We start from the raw sequence: 11,576 nt of genomic DNA, 5'->3' as shown, positions 1-11,576 counted from the left end.
GATCCTGCTGGCCTGCTCCTCATTTCTGAACCTCTTCCTGAAGTACTCCTCCTTCTGGGGGTCAGTGAAGCCTCTGACCTCTGTCACCATGTCAACACACTCAGGAGGGATCTGATTGGCTGCTGCAGGTCGTGTGGTTATCCAGAGGCGAGCAGCGGGAAGCAGTTTCCCCCTGATGAGGTTTGTCAGCAGCACATCCACTGAGGTGGACTCTGTAACATCAGTCAGGATCTCAGTGTTTGGGAAATCCAGAGGAAGTCGACACTCATCCAGACCGTCAAAGATGAAACAACCTGGAAGTCTTCAAAGCTGCAGATTCCTGCTTCTTTGGTTTCAGTGAAGAAGTGATGAACAAGTTCCACCAAGCTGAACTTTCTCTCTTTCACCACATTCAGCTCTCTGAAAGTCAATGGAAATTATGAAGAGGATGTCTGGTTGGCTTTGTCTTCAGCCCAGTCCAGAGTGAACTTCTGTGTAAAGACTGTTTTCCAATGCCAGCCACTCCCTTTGTCATCACTCTTCTGATTGGTCCATGTCTTCCAGGTGAGGCTTTAAAGAGGTCTTCTTGTCTGATGCTTGTTTCTGGTCTGTGTGGTTTCCTGGATGCTGTTTCAATCTGGTCTGACCTCATGTTCATCATTGACCTCTGCAGTCCCTCCCTCTGTGATGTAGAGCTCTGTGTAGATCTCATTCAGAAGGGTTGAGTTTCCAGCTTTAGCAATCCCCTCAAACACACACTGGAACTTCTCCTTCAGACTAGATTTAATTTTACCTCCACAAACTGCAGCTTTATGTCCTGAATGAACAACAAATAACAACAAATAAGATGAATGAATAAACTGTCCAGTAAATATTCCAACATGTCATTGCTCTAAAGAATGATGTGTGTGAATATATCTTGGTTCATCTCTTGGAGACATTAGTAAATGTCTCATTTCTCCAGCAGCTTCGATGTTTAGAGAAATCCTCTTACTGCTCTGCAGACAGTCAGCCAGCTCCTCCTGCTTCATTCTCCTCAGGAAGTTCACTGTCATCTTCACTAATAAATCTCTGCTGCTCCTCCTCTGCTCTTCATCTTCACCCTCCAACACCTCCTCATCCTCCCTCTGACTCTCTGAGCATTCTGGGTAATCTGGACTCACAACCTTCTGGATCTTCTTCAGCTCGTTTCTTATAAAAGTCATGATGTTGTCCTCCAGCAGCTGGAACAGAAGACGATATGAATGACACAAGCAGACTGAAACCAAGGAGACAAACATCAGATCCATGTTGGACACACTGACAATCCACTGGTCTACAAAGAGCAGCATGGACATGATGGGAAGTAGTTGTTGTACATGTACAGACCAGAAAGATGGAGTCCAGCTGTATCTGATGCTGCTGGGTAGACTGACCACTGAGAACCTCTGAGCTCTGCTGGTGGACTCTGTGGACCAATCATCAACAATTAGCTCTCATCATGTCTGTCCACACAGAGACAACACATTCACACAGTCACAGACACAGTTTGTCTTGCTTTTGGTTTACTGGATTATCCTGCCACACTCTGCAGCTCTTTTTGTTTCCTTCTCTAAGTCCTTAATAAACTAAGAGTTAGTTTTTCATCAAGTCCTTTGGTTTCTTGTGTGTGTGTCTGGTTTGAGTTCTATCTTCTGGCTACATGTTGTGACACAAAGTTTCTCCCAGTAGCACTATAGGCAAAGGTAATGAAGAAAATGTTAAATAGTTCACACCTATCATCACTTGAAATGAATCTGATCAACTCCAAATAAATCTCAGCTGATCTTGAAATATTTTCAGACGTCTTCTTGGTCACATGTTGCTACAAAATCCACGGCTCATAAAGAAGTCAATAATGTTGCGCCAGTTTAACAATATTAGTCGTGTTTTAAGAACAGGAACATGAACAAAGTGTTTTTTGATGGCAGATCTAAGACAGACTCGGTTGGGTCAATGACACCAAATCTTCCTGTTCCTGAACAAGCTCTGGGGAATGGAGCTGAGGGGACTAAGATTGAGAGGAACAACTTTAACCAAAGTTACAGTGTTTTAATCAATGTTTTACATTCTCATTCTCATTCAAGTATGAGGTCAGTTCTTCTTCCATAATATCTGTGGCTACAAAAAGGACAAAGATTACAAGTCCATTTCATTCAGTATTAAAACAAACAAAATGAACAAGCCTGTTTGTCATCAAGTAAACCTACTGGAAAAGATGTGGGGAAAAAGACTAATTTATTAATTCTACTGCAACTACATGGAAGAGGAAAGTTGGTTTTCACCATACTGACTGCTTTGGCTTTTTTCACTGAACAATTTTTCTGTCTGTTTATTTCATATTATTTATTTAAGCACCGTTTAAATCCTAACTTGATGAACTTTCAACTACTTGTCAAGACTCAAACAACTGGTTCTTTTATATACAGTCTATGGTTGACATAAACTTTTAATTCTGATCAATTTGAAAATTTTAGTTTAGGATTTATTTTGTAGTTGGGACATTTTGTCAAAGTGACAAAGAAGTCAAAGCGTAGCCGAGATTCGAGCAAACTTCCTGTTTGTCACCGCCACCGATGACAACGATTGGCTACCATGAAAAGTTGGCATGAACTATCAATGGGGCACCCCACAGTACCTGTGGATGTCACAAAGTCATTTCAAATATAAACCCATCAAGAGATATTGATTGGCTGTGGCAGTCGTACAAATGCGAAACCAAGAACGACAATTGGTAATTTTTGCGGGCTTGCTCTGAAGATAGTCTGTGCCGATTTTCATGGGAATCGGACAAAATTTGCGACCCGTGAATCTTTTTAAAGGTTTTTGACAAAATCCAAGATGGCGGATCTATCACGACGCATAATGACGTCATAGGGTAGACTGAACTCAGCACGATCCAAGGATTACACGGATACCTTGTTTGTAAATTTCGGGGGTACGGTTCAAAAGTTACGTACGGAAATGTAGGTAAATATAGATTCAAGCAGCAATGAGGGTCCAAGCAGTTATGGACTCCATACAGCAGACCTGGGTATTTTACGGCCCGCGAGCCACATTCGGCCCTTTGGGCATTCCCGTCTGGCCCGTGGTACGTCAGTCATAAGCACAGATGAAGATGAGTATTTATACTGTGCATGCAATACGACTGTGTTGCTTTTGAGCCATGATGTATTATTTACGTCATTGCACTGTTAGTTTGTTAATTCTTCAAAAAGTAAGATTGAAACAGCTTCTTGCATCTATTAACCCTCAAAAGCCTGAACAGATCGCTGCCATCCGTCAAAGCGGCCGATTTCGAATTACCGTAAGTCACAGTGGTTTGCGCTATTGACAATATTCATTGTGACTGAACACTGGTTAGTTGTGCTTTTGCCTGGAAGACCTTCTTGACATCTCAAGGGTGTAACTAACTTTGTTTTTACCAACAAATTGCAGCAAACTTGCGTCATCATTACCGTAATGGCAGTATTTTTTTCTAGAAAGCGCAACTTGAATATTGTCCATCAGGGAGTTACGGTAATTCAAATACAGCAAACTTCTCTTTGTGGGCAGACGGACATTCAGGTGTTAAAGGGTTAAACATTTATTGAGCTTTATTGAGATACAGAAAATAATTCATGTAGCTACATGGTCCCTCCTTGGTCCACTGAAGTTTTCCAAAGAGGACAAAGTTTCCAACATTCCAATGCGTTTTATCCAAAACTACAGATCGATTGTGTTTCATTTTCCTCTTAAACCTACACCAAAAACCCATAAATATAAATAAATATTTACAGAGGATTCTCATGTTTCCGAATAGCGAGTAGCAGCTTATCAACAAATATAATTTACAGCTTTTTGCAATGGGAGAACATTAGTATTGAGCAGAATTACGTTCAAGTTATTGTTTGGTTTGGCCTCCAACACAGTTCAGATTTTTCATGTGGCCCCTGTAGAAATTAATTGCTCAGCCATACAGCAAGATAACGCCATGGGGAGATGCAAAAAACCCGGCCGTCAGCGGTTCATATGAAAAGAAATTAGAAAACAGCCGAAATGTGCAGCTTTTGAGTTCCCCCTGGTGGGAGAGATGTAAAAAAAATGGGCCAGCAGTGGTTCATATGAAGAGACAGTTGCAAATGTGTGGTCTTTGAGCTCCCCCTAGTGGGGACCCGTTGGTGGCGCTAGTACGTATTGACTGGCAACATGTAACTCAGGCAAATTAAATATACAACTGTCTTTGAGCTAGGTGCAAAATTTCACAACTTTTTAGCACAGTTAGCTTATATTTAGTTCAGTCAACCCACATGTCGCACACTTGACCCACAGTGTCACAGAGTTGGCACACTTAACCCACATTTGCACAGTTAGCCTACATTTAGCACAGTTAGCTTACAGTTAGCACAGTTAGTGTGGTGTGAGAGATTAATGTGCGCTTTCACGTGCATGTTTGTGTATCCTACTACTCTTCCTGTGTGTATTTGTAACTAATAACATAAAGGTACCTGTGTGTTTGTGTGGGCATGTGTGTTGTTGTAACATTAATGTGTGAGACACAGGGATCAGCTGTATTAACAGCAGAGACATCTGATGAATGAACTGGTCTCAGCTGTGGCCCAGAGCTGTGGCTCAGCTGTTGCCGTGGCAACTCACAGTGGTCGTCAATGACGACGGAAGGCGCAGAGCCGGGACACAGAAAAGAGCTAGATTTCCCTCCTTTTCACTGGTCTCACATATTGGCTCACTGTGACAAAAACTAGCAGACCGTGGGCGTCGTAAGACCTTCCTGAAGACTTTGATATGTTTTTTTTGTCCTTGTAAATATTTTGGACACGAGTTAAAAACAAACGTCTCTTCTCCTTCTCTCAGAAAATCTTTGCACTGGAGTGAATGGAGAGCAGACAGGTACTTTACCGCAAACAGAGGCTCCAAGTTTAAATTCTGTGCGTCTCGCTGCTTTGCCGAGCACATTGTGAGAGACACAACAAGTTTGTCTACGACTGTGGAAAAAATCATGTGTGTAAATTGTGGCCAGGACGAATGTGGAAAGAGAAACATTTCAGGCGATTTCACACAAATTCTCTAACTCTAGGTCCCCTATTGTTGTCCTGTAATAAAGAACGTAGAATAACACACTTCTTGGACCCCAATAATAACACTAACAAAAACAATGGAGTTCCTGCAGCGTTGCTGCTTGGACCCCAATAACCAACAGGCAGTGTCCTCATAGCTACTGCAGCCATGGATTAGTGTTGGGCGGTATCTGAATTTTGATACCTTCATACCGTCTCCACGTTTTACCGGGGTATACGGCATTACCATGACTAATTAAAAATGACGAAGCACGCGTCAGTTTACACAGACCACCTCGAGTGGGCGTAAGCCAGACACAGTAAAAAGAAAAAGAATCCGGAGGATTTTCAAAATAAATCACCCGTGCAAACTGCCGGTCGTAAAAACAGACCAGAGCGAAACTTATTAACTACGTAGCATATAGCAACACGACACTCACACAACGCGCCGCGGACGGGCCCAAACAGCATCATCAGGCTGTTGGCTTGTGCCTACACCTTTCAGAAACTGAATACCAAACACTACTGATGAAACAATAACAACATAATGTGCACAATATTATCAACTTTTATCAGCTTAAGAAGTGCAAATACAACAGTCAAACAATTAAATTAACCTGACGATCCAGAACAGTTTTTATGCAGAATGTGCCGCACACACACCGACAGTGGACATAGAATCATTTTTAGGCACTGAATTAATTATATCTTATATTTAATCCTTATCTCCCATATAAGTACACTGCAATTTTTTTAATGAGTGTAATGATGATATTGAAACTGATACCGTTGCTTTTGAAAAGACACCGCCGGTATACCTTATTACCGTATTACCGCCCAACCCACCATGGATATGGCTTCTTCACTCCACCCACACACATGTTCTACCTGTCAGTTACCATTCAAAACCAGTGTCCTATGATCCAAAGCCTGCTTCTCAAATTTAACCTTCACAGCTTAAAGTGGAAACTGTAGAAAGGAGCTAGTCTCCTCTGACTCATGGATGAAGCTGGACACTGGTTTACCTCTCAGGAGCAGAGGGTTGATGTCCTTTAAAATCAATGTCACGATCATTGGACCAATCACTGTTGAGGGACACACAGCTGGGGTCTGGACTGATCCTGTTAGAGAAGAAGAATCAGTTCAAGTCTGGTTAGACTGGACAGCTTCCAGATGTAACACATTTACATGAGATTAATGAAACTGAAGAGAAATAAACTGGTTTAATGAAATTTCTCTGGATCAATAACAGTTTAAACATGAATCAGAAACATGGAGGAAACATTTTACCTCTCAGGAGCAGAGGGTTGATCTCCTTTAAAATCAATGTCGCGTTCATTTGACTGATCACTCTTGAGGGAAACACAGCTGGGATCAGATGAATGACTGAAACCAGTCAACCCGTCCTGCAGATGTCTGACTCCCTCCTCTTTGTCCTCCCTCTGGTCCATGCTGCTGAATCCACATCAACTTTCTACCTTCATGTGCAGAGGAAACACAAATTTATTCATCTGAACATTAACTGGAATCATTTGTGCTGTAAAAACATCAGCTGATCCTCCACTGATTGGCTCTGATTCTGTCAGTTAAAGCTGCTGTGATCCAAACTCTGTAGTGAACATCTTCTCCAAACATGACAGACAGAAACAGTTAGTGAACCCTAACCCTAAGACAAACCAGACTCAGCGTTTATTCAAAGAGCTGAAGAAGAAGAAGAGTCTCTACTCCACACCTGGACACTAGAGACTCAGGTGAGATACTTCCTGGAACCAGTCAGGGCTGCACCTGTGATGGAGGAGGACAGGAAGGAGGGGGGAGGCAGATTTTCACAATAAGAGCACATTTTACAGGATCCAGTAGATTTGAGCTTGTATCATTATTAATATATCATTATCATGAAGTTGTTGCTGGTTAAATATCAGAGTGAACCTGGACTCTGATCTGAACATCTGCTGCTCAATTATTCTGCTCTGATTCAGTTGGAATAAATATAAGAAGAATGACCTTTGATTCAGTTTAAACTAACATTTAACAGATGTCACTAATCATGACTTCTCTCTTTTAAAAACAACAGGAACTAATTAAAGAGGAAATGAAAAATGTTGTTTTGTTTCCAGAAGAATTTCCTTAAAAATGTCATTTAAAGAGCAGAAACGTTCATTTTATTAGTCATTTCTAACTGGAAACGTTTCTAATCTGATCACTGAGCTGAGAAGGGTTAAAGTTTCTACTTTCTCTTCTTTAATGAACCTTAATGTCGTCATGTAATGAAGGGATTAAAGTGACTGCACAATGTTCTAGAGTCAAATGTGAAATGTGGAGCAGTCTTCAGATCCTGGAGATGTTGAAACTGGATCAGTGACGTGTGGTGAGACTCAGATTTACAATTATTAACCCAGTGGAACAGCTTCATTCATTCATTCAACTGGCTGCTTCCACACTAACTGGTTACGTTTCACATCTCTAATGAGCTTCTTCCACACATATAGGTCTAAGGTTCATATCTGGCCAAAGGAACAATGTCACATCTATAGCGGTTAAGAGACAGAATAAGAGACAGAGAGAGTTCATTCATACTCATTCAACATGAAAGAACCCAGAGAGAAAAACCAACAACTCAAATGGAAAAAATCTATATTATTTCCAGTAATATTCTGATGATTTGATCCATTTTAATTCAGACTAAACTAAATATCTTCCATCATTCACCACTTCATGTTTAGACTGAAGGTTTTAACTGTTAGATGGTTTTTAAACTGAGATTTATTACAATCTTTGTTTTTATCTTTCATGCAGAGAAAAGATCCCAACAAACGGACCGAGGCCGTACAGGTGACTTAGAGAGACATTGGCTCAGTTCCAGGTGAAGCTCAGCTCACTGCTGCTTGGATTTACTCAGGAAATACGTAAAGTCAGAGATTCTGACTATAATAATAATAATAATAATAATAATTTCAAAAGAAAAGAAAATCAGCTGAAATCATTTCTATGAACCAAGGACTCAAACAGACAGGTGATCACAGGTGATCTCTAGAAAATGGCGGATCAGTTTCACACTAGGCCTCATCCAGACTCTAACCTTTCAGCTCTGACTCAGTTTAACGTCAAGTTCAGCAGATTTCTGCTGCTTCTGTTGGAGCTGAGCTGCTGACAGTGATGTTCACCAAGAAAACATTCAAAACTGCTTCATTACCTTCAGACGGAGGTTGACACGGAGAGAAAAATACCTGCGACACGATCCTGGTGAAAGTGAAACTAAACTGAAACAGGAAACTACATGTCAGGGCAGGAACGCAGATGTGCCCTCCCTCCCTCCCTTTTTTACTAGTGTATATTATGATGAATTATCTATGTTTTGATTTTCTACTGTTCTTGTAGGTGCCCAATTTGTTTTCTTTTTGTCATGACTAACCACTCACCAATGAGTCACAGTATTATTATATAAATGATGCATTATTTGCATGCCATAGTATCTATAACTGGTTCTAGTTCTGATGCAGATGACGCAGCAGAGGTTCCAGGTTTATTGTTCTATTACATATTTCATTTTGTAAACATTAAATATTATGTATCGTGGAAAAATCTGATGAACCCAGTCTTGGAATAAACAAAATCTAAATGTACTTCAGAGTTAATTACTAATGTCATTAATTCATTTTTCTTTTCTGTACACCTCTACGAGGAACTGCGTGAGATGCACGCACAATACAGACGGCCAGCGTCTGCTAGGAAGCACCAATCCTAAGTTTTGTTTGTTGAAAATAAAGTATTTGTGTTTAAATTAAATACGGTTCTTATTGTGTCCTTCATGCGATCGGATCAAAGGGTTACACTGTAGAATCTTCCCTCCAATGTAACAAACATGGTGCGGATGATATACAACTATGTGACTGATGAGTGGTCACTGCCCTCTGGTGGACATGCACGGGATCTGCAGCTACACAGCTGTACAAAAAAAAAACATAAATAAAAACACTGTAAAAATTTACCAACATGCTATTTAATAATGCTATTTAAAAATTTATTGAGGCCACAATAAAGCTAAAAAGAATCCTAAATGTTTAATATGGAAACAGGAAATACACTGTAAAAGAAATTTCAATCAATTACACTGTAAAAATGAAGATGATCTGATGGAGTCTCTGGTCTGACTGTGAGCTGTTTCTTTGCTGTCGTCTCTAAACCTAAACCTCTCTAAACTCCTCATCTGACAAATTCAACCAATAATCAAAGACACATGAAGCAGATGCTGCTCTGATCCAATAAACGTGTGGATGAAGGAGGAGGAACGTAACGAGGAGGAGACAATATTTGGTTTGTGTCTGAATCATTGATGAGGGACTGGACTTGATTTGTTGGAGCTCTGTGAAGAGTTGAAGTGCAGCTCTGTTGATGATCTTAAATGGAGACCATGTGGATGAAGCTCTCCTCTCCACCTCCCAGTAACATGGTCCAGTCAGAGTCTGCTTCAACCTCTGGATCATCTCTGGATGTTAACGTGTTGGAGTGAACACACACAGACCTGCAGAGACTTTTAGCATCAAGTCTGTTTCCTCTGCAGATTTCACTAAGAAACTGCTGAGAGTCCTGAACGCTTCATTACTGCACCAACACTTTAGTAATGGATTTACTGCTTCTCCATGGAAACAAAGATCAAAAGAATAATCACCAAGTGAATCCTGAAACTCTGCTTGTTGTGTTCTTCTGGGTTCAGTAGTGAACTCCACCTGACCCCTCCCTCCTCTTTGCCTCCAGTAAATGGTTTTAGATTTGTACAGAGCTTTTCTACCTAGTGCTGCTCAAAGCTCTTTCCAGTCACACTAGCTGTGTTTCCATTACAGTTTTTCAAAAACCAAAAGTTATATTTCTGAAATTTTGATACGTGTTTCCTCAAAAGGTGTTTAATGAATGAGATGTAACTCTGGTAAAGTCTCATCTGGTGATATCCCATAATTCTCTTAAATTCTCGTCACTTTGAGGAAGTTGGACTTCAAATGAACTGGTCACATGACCTCCGGCATCATCTCCAGGGAAACGACAAAAAAGTGTTTCCAATGCACTTTTATATTGATACATCTGAAAAAGCACCTCATGAGAGCGTAAAAGGTTTTAGCTTTAGATAACCGGGAGGATTTTATAATGAAGGAGTTTCCATCACCAGGTTTTATTGTGATATTTGGGTATCACACATTTCTAGGGATAATGGACTCTACTCATCTGTTCATACACATTCACACCAGAACCAACCACTGGGAACAATCTCAGGGTTCAGTGTCTTGCTCAAGGACACTTGGGCATGTGGTCCATGTATCAGGGATGGAACCACTAACCCTGTCACGGCCGCCCTGAGGCTATATGACAGAATGAGGAATTAAAGGCATTAATATTAAAGGACACAAACTAAAACCTGCTCATTTGCTGATGAAATCATATTATTGGAGAGTCCCAATACAAGCTTTACCCATTTAACACCTTCACCTTAAATGTGAATGAAACACAGATTTGAATAAAATTCCATACCAAGAAATCTAGAGAATGTACAACTGAAATGTGATTCATAACTAAAAAGTATCCTGGTTTGACTTAAAACCACTTGTGATTAAATCCTCTTCTAGATTAGTAGAGTCATCCAGAGATGGTCAGCTTTGACACTGGTTTCAAAAACAATGAAATGATTCAAATGAACGTTCTCCTGAGGTCGTATCTGTTTACATCGTTTTTAAAATCTGGGATGTGATGATTTCCAGATTCATATGAAATGATTAAAAACAACAATAACATATTATACCTTCCAACTGGCCAAAGATGCAGGTGGTGTGACCAAATGTAAAAGATTATGCAGCACAACTCTCCATTGATTAAATGTTGTGGCAAAGACTATGGAGCAAAGTGGAAACATGTTGAGATAACTGTAGCAGACATGCCAGTCCAGAAATTGGTAACATTAAACTATTAAATCCATCATAAGATGCAATAGACACAATAATATCCCACACACTTAATATCTGTTTTTTTCAATCTGTCTGACCTCATGTTCATCATTGACCTCTGCAGTCCCTCCCTCTGTGATGTAGAGCTCTGTGTAGATCTCATTCAGAAGGGTTGAGTTTCCAGCTTTAGCAATCCCCTCAACACACACACTGGAACTTCTTCTTCAGACTAGATTTAACTTTACGTCCACAAACTGGAGCAAAATGTCCTGAATGAATAAACAACAAATAAGACAAATGAATAAACTCTCCAGTAAATATTCCAACATGTCATTGCTCTAATTTTTGTGTGAATATATCTTGGTTCATCTCTTGAGACATTAGTAAATGTCTCATTTCTCCAGCAGCTTCAATGTTTAGAGAAATCCTCTTACTGCTCTGCAGACAGTCAGCCAGCTCCTCCTGCTTCATTCTCCTCAGGAAGTTCACTGTCATCTTCACTAATAATCTCTGCTGCTCCTCCTCTGCTCTTCATCATCACCCTCCAACACCTCCTCATCCTCCCTCTGACTCTCTAAGCATTCTGGGTAATTGG

The 11,576-nt window shown here is 40.4% G+C and overlaps 1 long non-coding RNA gene across 2 annotated transcripts; it reads right to left on the bottom strand.

Annotated features, from left to right (window-relative positions):
- Positions 1-1,362: 1,362 nt before the first annotated feature.
- LOC125003407 lies at positions 1,363-8,274 on the bottom strand. Of its 2 annotated transcripts, XR_007112201.1 has the most exons (5): positions 8,245-8,274; positions 6,784-6,836; positions 6,342-6,529; positions 6,077-6,172; positions 1,363-1,426 (listed from the first exon to the last, which is right to left on the bottom strand). It is a non-coding gene; the product is annotated as an uncharacterized LOC125003407 (long non-coding RNA). The 2 variants fall into 2 exon arrangements; XR_007112200.1 differs by lacking the exon at positions 8,245-8,274 and having other exon boundaries at positions 6,784-7,013.
- Between the last annotated feature and the right edge of the window lie 3,302 nt (positions 8,275-11,576).

Source organism: Mugil cephalus, chromosome 24 (genome assembly GCF_022458985.1).
Source record: "Mugil cephalus isolate CIBA_MC_2020 chromosome 24, CIBA_Mcephalus_1.1, whole genome shotgun sequence".
In the NCBI taxonomy this organism is placed as follows: domain Eukaryota; kingdom Metazoa; phylum Chordata; class Actinopteri; order Mugiliformes; family Mugilidae; genus Mugil; species Mugil cephalus.
This window is presented reverse-complemented; position numbering and strand designations above follow the sequence as displayed.